Source organism: Festucalex cinctus, chromosome 8 (genome assembly GCF_051991245.1).
Source record: "Festucalex cinctus isolate MCC-2025b chromosome 8, RoL_Fcin_1.0, whole genome shotgun sequence".
NCBI lineage: Eukaryota > Metazoa > Chordata > Actinopteri > Syngnathiformes > Syngnathidae > Festucalex > Festucalex cinctus.
This window is the reverse complement of record NC_135418.1, coordinates 872113-882107: the sequence shown is the minus strand read 5'-3', so window position 1 is coordinate 882107 and position 9995 is coordinate 872113. Positions and strand designations below refer to the sequence as shown.

At 41.3% G+C, this 9995-nt stretch overlaps 3 long non-coding RNA genes across 3 annotated transcripts; 1 reads left to right on the top strand and 2 right to left on the bottom strand.

Annotated features, from left to right (window-relative positions):
- The first annotated feature begins 1309 nt into the window (after positions 1–1309).
- Positions 1310–2202, top strand: LOC144024363 (uncharacterized). Its single transcript, XR_013284747.1, has 2 exons — positions 1310–1360; positions 1815–2202. It is a non-coding gene; the product is annotated as an uncharacterized LOC144024363 (long non-coding RNA).
- A 503-nt stretch (positions 2203–2705) lies between these two features.
- Positions 2706–4003, bottom strand: LOC144024361 (uncharacterized). Its single transcript, XR_013284745.1, has 2 exons — positions 3781–4003; positions 2706–3044 (listed from the first exon to the last, which is right to left on the bottom strand). It is a non-coding gene; the product is annotated as an uncharacterized LOC144024361 (long non-coding RNA).
- A 2560-nt stretch (positions 4004–6563) lies between these two features.
- On the bottom strand, positions 6564–7790 carry LOC144024362 (uncharacterized). The gene is made up of 2 exons (XR_013284746.1): positions 7576–7790; positions 6564–6858 (listed from the first exon to the last, which is right to left on the bottom strand). It is a non-coding gene; the product is annotated as an uncharacterized LOC144024362 (long non-coding RNA).
- Positions 7791–9995: the final 2205 nt, after the last annotated feature.

Genomic DNA, 9995 nt, shown 5'->3' with positions numbered 1-9995 from the left:
AAAGATGTAGTTTGCTACTATAGTAACTCAGAAGACAAAAACTTTGAATATTTACTTAATTTTGTTATTATTTATGCTAAGTTTTTTATTCACAAACAAAGGTTTTCTAAGTCCAACTCCAGATTTGTGTGCTTCATTTTGGAATTGAAATCTATTGATCAACAATAAGAAAAGCAGTAAACTGTCAAATCTGTTAGAAGTCTTTCTCTTATGATGCTGCGTTTGTGTAATATCCAATGATGGTTGACCTGGGTTCATGTCAATGTTTATTTTTTTATTTTTTGTATTTTTCTATCTTTAAACTGTATAACGATTTTCATATCTTTTATGTATGTAAGACGTATTCTTAAATGTAAAGCTGTGTTGAACTGTGTTAATAAAAGCATATTAAAAAAAAAAAAAAAAAAAAAAAAAAGTTCTCCTATCTGCAACCGTCACTTGCCTTTGGTGCCGGTTGGCGTGAGTTCGACCCTCCGCCTGGGAGAGGCCCATGTATGTGGCCTGTGTGAGGGTGGGTATTTAAAAAAAAAAAAAAAAAAAAAAAAAAGTTCTCCTATCTGCTTGTCATGCTAGTTGTGTACATTGACAGGAAAAAAAAAGAAAAAGAGATGTGCTTTTATTTTAGCTGGTGTGTTGGCTGTGGGACATACCTGTGTGAAGTTTGAATCCATGCATTGGATCGTCACGGGAGTTATTGTTTTGAGTCGCGCGCAGTACCAACACCGGTATGGCGTTAGATTTGTGCCACAATTCCGTGCGTAACAAAATGTGTTTCGTACGTACAAAATGTGTTTTGTACGTACCAAAAATGTGTTTCGTACGTACAAAATGTGTTTCGTACGTACCAAAAATGTGTTTCGTACGTACAAAATGTATTTCGTGCGTACAAAACAGTCCTCGCGCACGCTTGCTTCGTCTCTCCTCAACACGTACGAAACTTTGATTTACGCTTGCGATGCAAGGGTCGAGGCGTGATATTTGTGCCACAATTCTTAACCAATCAGGAGTCGGACAGGAAAGCAAATCCTGATTGGCTGTTTAATATCCAATCAGGCAGAATTTTGACAACGTGTCGTCACGCCGCGTTGCATCATGGGCGCTTCTTCGATTTTTTTATTTTTTTTTTAAACAAGCACTCGGTCCTTTCCTGTTAGAATTTTTGTCTGTATTTCTGCTGACTTTTATTTACTTAATAGAAGTTTTGTTATGTTACGGGATGAATCAGCTCCTAACTGCTTTCCTGCTTAGCGGAAGAAGGAGGGAAAACAAGTTTTAGCGCTCATGGTGATGTTGGATGACGGCATAAAATAGTAGAAAAAAAAAGAGAAGAGGCTAACCTGCTACTTACGTTTTCATTATGGTAAGTTACAAAATACTGTACTGTATTTAAGTCAGTAAATCCTATAGTTTTGTCCTCTTTTGATCGTGCTACTATCATTACAATCTTAAACAATGCATGCCATCATGAGTGGCGTTGTATAAGAAGTAGAAAAGAAAATGTTAGACCATCCATTTTTCTTTAGTAATTAGTGCCTGGTACCACTAAAGGTATATCGTGAATAACAGAAAACATTGAATACATAAGAGCACTGTGTTTGGCAGTCCAATGCCATAGTTATTGACGTAAGAATTGAATTCATTTTGGTTACAAGACAACCATACACCATGACTAGCAGCTGTTGAAATAAACATGTTTGCCCAAAATAATTGTTTTACTAATGTGAGAAACATGGTTGATCTTGTCATTTTTCCATAACAACAGATAGACAATTAAAAATCTGAGCGCTAACCTTGGGTTTTGTTTTTATTACCAGGCAACAAAGATGACAAAGGACCCAGAATGCACCTGATGACACCACAACAGAAGTGTCAAAAACACCACGAGAAGCAGAAGATGAAGAAGTGGAGTGGAAAAAATATTGATATCGCGCTATTGGCCCATGCAATATGCATATAACAGACATGTAATAAGTTTCATATGGAATTTTTTGCTTTTATCTGAATTTGACCAGTCAGCCACTTGCTAAAATGTGCACCACCATCCACTAGTTGAACATTATTGAAGTCATTACAATTAAATAACTCTGAATACATTTTACTGCATGAGAAATATAATTTGTTCATTAGATAATAAAATCATCATCAGTCATTTCTTTAGATCCATATTAAATATTGCAATATCTATTGCTATATTCAGCAAAATCGCGTATTGCATGATTTTCCAATTTTGTGCAGCCCTAATTCCTGACGTTTTTGAGCCAGCTGATGAGACCAATTTGACTTAGTCATTAAAATGTCTGTAGGAAGAGTCAGAACGTGAAGCTTGAGCTTGACAGCAGAGAAATCAAGCGCTCCTGAAGAATGACAACATTAACATTGGACTATCATAATTTGAAGTTCGAATAGTTGTAATGGCCTGTTTTGCAGCATACCAAATCAAACATTTTTAAAATATTTTTTCTCCTGTAAGTTGTCGACACTTTTACTGAACTTATTTAAATGTGTCTTGCAAACAGTATCATTGACAATTAGAAAAATAAAAAGTGTCACACACACTGTATTCGGAACAACCTGTAAACAATAACCAAAATACTATTGCAGGTACAGTGTCAATGCAGTACATGACACATTTATGGTTTCAAGATTAAAGTGCGGAAGTGCACACACTGCACATTTGCCCATCATTGACCAAGAAGACCTCAGAGTACTGTACTCACGATGATGTATTGAGAATGCAAGACCCAAGAGGTTCCACAGATGAAAATATATTACACATTGTATTTGTAATTGACACTTAATGATGCATTATCGATCAACAAACAGCAAACTGTACATTTTGTTTTTAAATCAAATGAATCGTCCTCAGTTACAGTGCATCTTTGCAGTTTTTATTTCAAGTTTTACACACAGTAGGCATGGTAGACTGCTATTGTGGAGCCATCCATCGCCGTCCCATCCATCTCAGCTGTACTCTCTATCCTTAGACATCTTATTGATGACTGTGACCCGGATATAGAAACGATGCGCAATCTGGATTGGTTTACCTGGTAAATTGGAAACAAACAAAAGCTCAAGGTTATTAATTGTAAAACGTGAAACAATCATATCCATCCATCTTCATGTAGTTATGGGAAAACAATGTGACCATCCATGTTTCTACAGTTTCTTGTTCATGTTAAATGTCTAGTACAACTAAGGGTAACCACTTCATAACCTCTGCAGCTATAATATGATGCTCTTTTGAGGGAGAACAGTCAGAAGACCTTTGCAATAATCAAGTCTACTGGAAATAAAAGCATGAGTCAGGTTCTTCTGGTATGGAGCATGCAACCCTTCGGTCGAAGTCTTTTAGGTGGTAAAAGGCTGCTTTAGTGATTTGTTTGAGATGGCATTTATGTGCACAAGTATACAGGTAATGACAACAAAATTAACTCGTGAATTGAATTCAAGAGCTGATATCTCGTAATTTTCCACGATTTTCTAATCAATATCACTAACGTACTTAAAAATCAGTAACTATGGCATTGTGTTAACAGTGCTTTTGGACATTCCATGTTTTTTTCTGTCTGTTAGTTACACGATATACATTTGGTGGCACTATAGGCACTAAAAATGCATAAGAAAATAAAGAAAGGGGGTGGCGATTTTTTTTTCTTCATCAGAACTATGCACATCCATTGCCAATGTCGTGTATGTAACTATTACGTACAATTTTGATTGTCTTGGAAGCCTGTGTGTGATAGTGGCCAAGTTAAAAGATGCTATTTTTATGCTACTTACCGTTATGAAAATGTTGAAAGTAGTCTTCGATTCGGAAGTTAGCGTCCCCCCCAACGGTCATCCAACGGTCCCATGAGGGCTAAAACTTGTCTTCCGCTAAGCAGGAAAGCAGTTGGGAGCTGCTTCACCCCGTAATATAACAAAACTTTTGTTAAGTAAATAAAAGTCAGCAGAAATGCAGATAAAATACAAACAGGAAAGCACCGAGTGCTAGTAAACAAAACAAAACCAAAAAAAAAATCGAAGAAGCGCCCATGATGCAACGCGGCGTGACGACACGTTGTCAAAGTTTTGCCTGATTGGATATTAAACAGCCAATCAGGATTTGCTCTCCTGTCCGACTCCTGATTGGTTAAGAATTGTGGCACAAATATTACGCCTCGACCCTTGCATCGCAAGCGTAAATCAAAGTTTCGTACGTGTTGAGGAGAGACGTAGCAAGCGTGCGCGAGGACGGTTTTGTACGCACGAAACACATTTTGTACGTACGAAACACATTTTTGGTACGTACGAAACACATTTTGTACGTACGAAACACATTTTGTTACGCACGGAATTGTGGCACAAATCTAACGCCATACACACCGGGACATACAAGTGCACCGAGAGGACTCGATAGCCAACTACTGTGCATGTTGACACTCGCTGTGACGCGTGCGCGCACACACTATCCCGTGCCGCAAGTTCGTCGTTCACCACCCTGCCTGTTTGTTTTGGTCCCGGTAGTGTTAGCTTGACATGTTGAGCTCGGGATGTCCGCAGAAAGAAACAACGATAATTTATGGCGTTAGATTTGTGCCACAATTCCGTGCGTAACAAAATGTGTTTCGTACGTACAAAATGTGTTTCGTACGTACAAAATGTGTTTCGTACGTACCAAAAATGTGTTTCGTACGTACAAAATGTGTTTCGTGCGTACAAAACAGTCCTCGCGCACGCTTGCTTCGTCTCTCCTCAACACGTACGAAACTTTGATTTACGCTTGCGATGCAAGGGTCGAGGCGTGATATTTGTGCCACAATTCTTAACCAATCAGGAGTCGGACAGGAAAGCAAATCCTGCTTGGCTGTTTAATATCCAATCAGGCAGAACTTTGACAACGTGTCGTCACGCTGCGTTGCATCATGGGCGCTTCTTCGATTTTTCTTTTTTTTTTTTTTTTTTTTAAACAAGCACTCGGTCCTTTCCTGTTTGACTTTTTGTCTGTATTTCTGCTGATTTTTATTTACTTAATCGAAGTTTTGTTATGTTACGGGATGAATCAGCTCCTAACTGCTTTCCTGCTTAGCGGAAGAAGGAGGGAAAACAAGTTTTAGCGCTCATGGTGATGTTGGATGACGGCATAAAATAGAAGAAAAAAAAAGAGAAGAGGCTAACCTGCTACTTACGTTTTCATTATGGTAAGTTACAAAATACTGTACTGTATTTAAGTCAGTAAATCCTATAGTTTTGTCCTCTTTTGATTGTGCTACTATCATTACAATCTTAAACAATGCATGCCATCATGAGTGGCGTTGTATAAGAAGTAGAAAAGAAAATGTTAGACCATCCATTTTTCTTTAGTAATTAGTGCCTGGTACCACTAAAGGTATATCGTGAATAACAGAAAACATTGAATACATAAGAGCACTGTGTTTGACAGTCCAATGCCATAGTTATTGACGTAAGAATTGAATTCATTTTGGTGACAAGACAACCATACACCATGACTAGCAGCTGTTGAAATAAACATGTTTGCCCAAAATAATTGTTTTACTAATGTGAGAAACATGGTTGATCTTGTCATTTTTCCATAACAACATATAGACAATTAAAAATCTGAGCGCTAACCTTGGGTTTTGTTTTTATTACCAGGCAACAAAGATGACAAAGGACCCAGAATGCACCTGATGACACCACAACAGAAGTGTCAAAAACACCACGAGAAGCAGAAGATGAAGTGGAGTGGAAAAAATATTGATATCGCGCTATTGGCCCATGCAATATGCATATAACAGACATGCAATAAGTTTCATATGGAATTTTTTGCTTTTATCTGAATTTGACCAGTCAGCCACTTGCTAAAATGTGCACCACCATCCACTAGTTGAACATTATTGAAGTCATTACAATTAAATAACTCTGAATACATTTTACTGCATGAGAAATATAATTTGTTCATTAGATAATAAAATCATCATCAGTCATTTTTTTAGATCCATATTAAATATTGCAATATCTATTGCTATATTCAGCAAAATCGCGTATTGCATGATTTTCCAATTTTTTGCAGCCCTAATTCCTGACGTTTTTGAGCCAGCTGATGAGACCAATTTGACTTAGTCATTAAAATGTCTGTAGGAAGAGTCAGAACGTGAAGCTTGAGCTTGACAGCAGAGAAATCAAGAGCTCCTGAAGAATGCCATTAACATTGGACTATCATAATTTGAAGTTCGAATAGTTGTAATGGCCTGTTTTGAAGCATACCAAATCAAACATTTTTAAAATATTTTTTCTCCTGTAAGTTGTCGACACTTTTACTGAACTTATTTAAATGTGTCTTGCAAACAGTATCATTGACAATTAGAAAAATAAAAAGTGTCACACACACTGTATTCGGAACAACCTGTAAACAATAACCAAAATACTATTGCAGGTACAGTGCCAATGCAGTACATGACACATTTATGGTTTCAAGATTAAAGTGCGGAAGTGCACACACTGCACATTTGCCCATCATTGACCAAGAAGACCTCAGAGTACTGTACTCACGATGATGTATTGAGAATGCAAGACCCAAGAGGTTCCACAGATGAAAATATATTACACATTGTATTTGTAATTGACACTTAATGATGCATTATCGATCAACAAACAGCAAACTGTACATTTTGTTTTTAAATCAAATGAATCGTCCTCAGTTACAGTGCATCTTTGCAGTTTTTATTTCAAGTTTTACACACAGTAGGCATGGTAGACTGCTATTGTGGAGCCATCCATCGCCGTCCCATCCATCTCAGCTGTACTCTCTATCCTTAGACATCGTATTGATGACTGTGACCCGGATATAGAAACGATGCCCAATCTGGATTGGTTTACCTGGTAAATTGGAAACAAACAAAAGCTCAAGGTTATTAATTGTAAAACGTGAAACAATCATATCCATCCCTCTTCATGTAGTTATGGGAAAAAAATGTGACCATCCATGTTTCTACAGTTTCTTGTTCATGGTAAATGTCTAGTACAACTAAGGGTAACCACTTCATAACCTCTGCAGCTATAATGTGAAGCTCTTTTGAGGGAGAACAGTCAGAAGACCTTTGCAATAATCAAGTCTACTGGAAATAAAAGCATGAGTCAGGTTCTTCTGGTATGGAGCATGCAACCCTTCGGTCGAAGTCTTTTAGGTGGTAAAAGGCTGCTTTAGTGATTTGTTTGAGATGGCATTTATGTGCACAAGTATACAGGTAATGACAACAAAATTAACTCGTGAATTGAATTCAAGAGCTGATATCTCGTAATTTTCCACGATTTTCTAATCAATATCACTAGCGTACTTACAAATCAGTAACTATGGCATTGTGTTAACAGTGCTTTTGGACATTCAATGTTTTTTTCTGTCTGTTAGTTACACGATATACATTTGGTGGCACTAGGCACTAAAAATGCATAAGAAAATAAAGAAAGGGGGTGGCGATTTTTTTTTCTTCATCATAACTATGCACATCCATTGCCAATGTCGTGTATGTAACTATTACATACAATTTTGATTGTCTTGGAAGCCTGTGTGTGGCCAAGTTAAAAGATGCTACTTACCGTTATGAAAATGTAGTCTTCGATTCGGAAGTTAGCGTCCCCCCCAACGGTCATCCAACGGTCCCATGAGGGCTAAAACTTGTCTTCCGCTAAGCAAGAAAGCAGTTGGGAGCTGCTTCACCCCGTAATATAACAAAACTTTTGTTAAGTAAATAAAAGTCAGCAGAAATGCAGATAAAATACAAACAGGAAAGCACCGAGTGCTAGTAAAAAAAAAAAAAAAAAAAAAAAAAAAATCGAAGAAGCGCCCATGATGCAACGCGGCGTGACGACACGTTGTCAAAGTTCTGCCTGATTGGATATTAAACAGCCAATCAGGATTTGCTCTCCTGTCCGACTCCTGATTGGTTAAGAATTGTGGCACAAATATTACGCCTCGACCCTTGCATCGCAAGCGTAAATCAAAGTTTCGTACGTGTTGAGGAGAGACGTAGCAAGCGTGCGCGAGGACTGTTTTGTACGCACGAAACACATTTTGTACGCACGAAACACATTTTTGGTACGTACGAAACACATTTTGTACGTACGAAACACATTTTTGGTACGTACGTGCATTTGCAATTCACTATCATGCCTCGCTGCTGAGAACGTTACACATACCTGCACAGACACTGCAATCACTGGTTATTGGGTCTGGATTTTCAGCTGTTGGTCCATTTCCATCGACGAAATAAAGAGAACACATACATATATGTGCCTTCGGTGACATCTTTCACTCTCCCAAATGTCTCCCGGGCCATGGTAAAGTTTTAATGCAGAGCTGCCTTCCTTCGCCCCTCCGTGAGCCGGCACCTTACCGTGGTGGAGGGGTTTGCGTGTCCCAATGATCCTAGGAGCTATGTTGTCTGGGGCTTTATGCCCCTGGCAGGGTCACCCATGGCAAACAGGTCCTAGGTGAGACCTTGGCGGACCGATCCCCGGCTACAGAAGCTGGCTCTTGGGACATGGAATGTCACCTCTCTGGCAGGGAAGGAGCCCGAGCTGGTGTGTGAGGCCGAGACGTTCCGACTAGATATAGTCGGACTCGCCTCCACACACAGCTTGGGCTCTGGTACCAGCCCTCTCGAGAGGGGTTGGACTCTCTTCCACTCTGGAGTTGCCCATGGTGAGAGGTGCAGAGCAGGTGTGGGTATACTTATTGCCCCCCGGCTCGGCGCTTGTACGTTGGGGTTCACCCCGGTGGACGAGAGGGTAGCCTCCCTCCGCCTTCGGGTAGGGGGACGGGTCCTGACTGTTGTTTGTGCATATACACCAAACAGCAGTTCAGAGTACCCACCCTTTTTGGAGTCCTTGGAGGGTGTGCTGGAGAGCGCTCCCCTGGGGACTCCCTCGTCCTGCTGGGGGACTTCAACGCTCACGTGGGCAATGACAGTGAGACCTGGAGAGGCGTGATTGGGAGGAACGGCTCCCCCGATCGGAACCCGAGCGGTGTTCTGTTATTGGACTTCTGTGCTCGTCACAGATTGTCCATAACGAACACCATGTTCAAACATAAGGGCGTCCATATCTGCACTTGGCACCAGGACACCCTAGTCCGCAGTTCGATGATCGACTTTGTAGTCGTGTCATCGGATTTGCGGCCGCATGTTTTGGACACTCGGGTGAAGAGAGGGGCGGAGCTGTCAACTGATCACCACCTGGTGGTGTGTTGGCTCCGATGGTGGGGGAAGATGCCGGTCCGACCTGGCAGACCCAAACGTATTGTGAGGGTTTGCTGGGAACGTCTGGCGGAATCCCCTGTCATAAAGAGTTTCAATGCCCACCTCCGGCAGAGCTTCGCCCTTGTCTCGGGGGAGGCGGGGGGACATTGAGTCCGAATGGGCCATGTTCCGCGCTTCCATTGTTGAGGCGGCCGGCCGGAGCTGTGGCCGTAAGGTGGTCGGTGCCTGTCGCGGCGGCAATCCTCGAACCCGCTGGTGGACACCAGCGGTAAGGGATGTCAAGCTGAAGGAGTCCTATCGGGCCTTTTTGGCCTGTCGGACTCCGGAGGCAGTTGACAGGTACCGGATGGCCAAGCGGAATGCGGCTTCGGCCGTTGCTGAGGCAAAAACTCGGACATGGGAGAAGTTCGGTGAGGCCATGGAAAACGACTTCCGGACTGCTTCGAAGAAATTCTGGTCCACCATCCGGCGTCTTGGGAGGGGAAAGCAGTGCACCATTAACACTGTGTATAGTGGCGATGGGGTGCTGCTGACCTCGACTCGGGACGTCGTGAAGCGGTGGGGGGAATACTTCGAAGACCTCCTCAGTTCCACCGATTCCACCAATTCTTCCTTTGAGGAAGCAGAGTCTGGGGACTCTGAGGTGGGCTCTCCTATCTCTGGGGTGGAAGTCACTGAGGTGGTTGGAAAGCTCCTCGGTGGCAGGGCGGATGAGAACCGCCCGTAGTTCCTAAAGACTCTGGATGTTGTGGGGCTGTC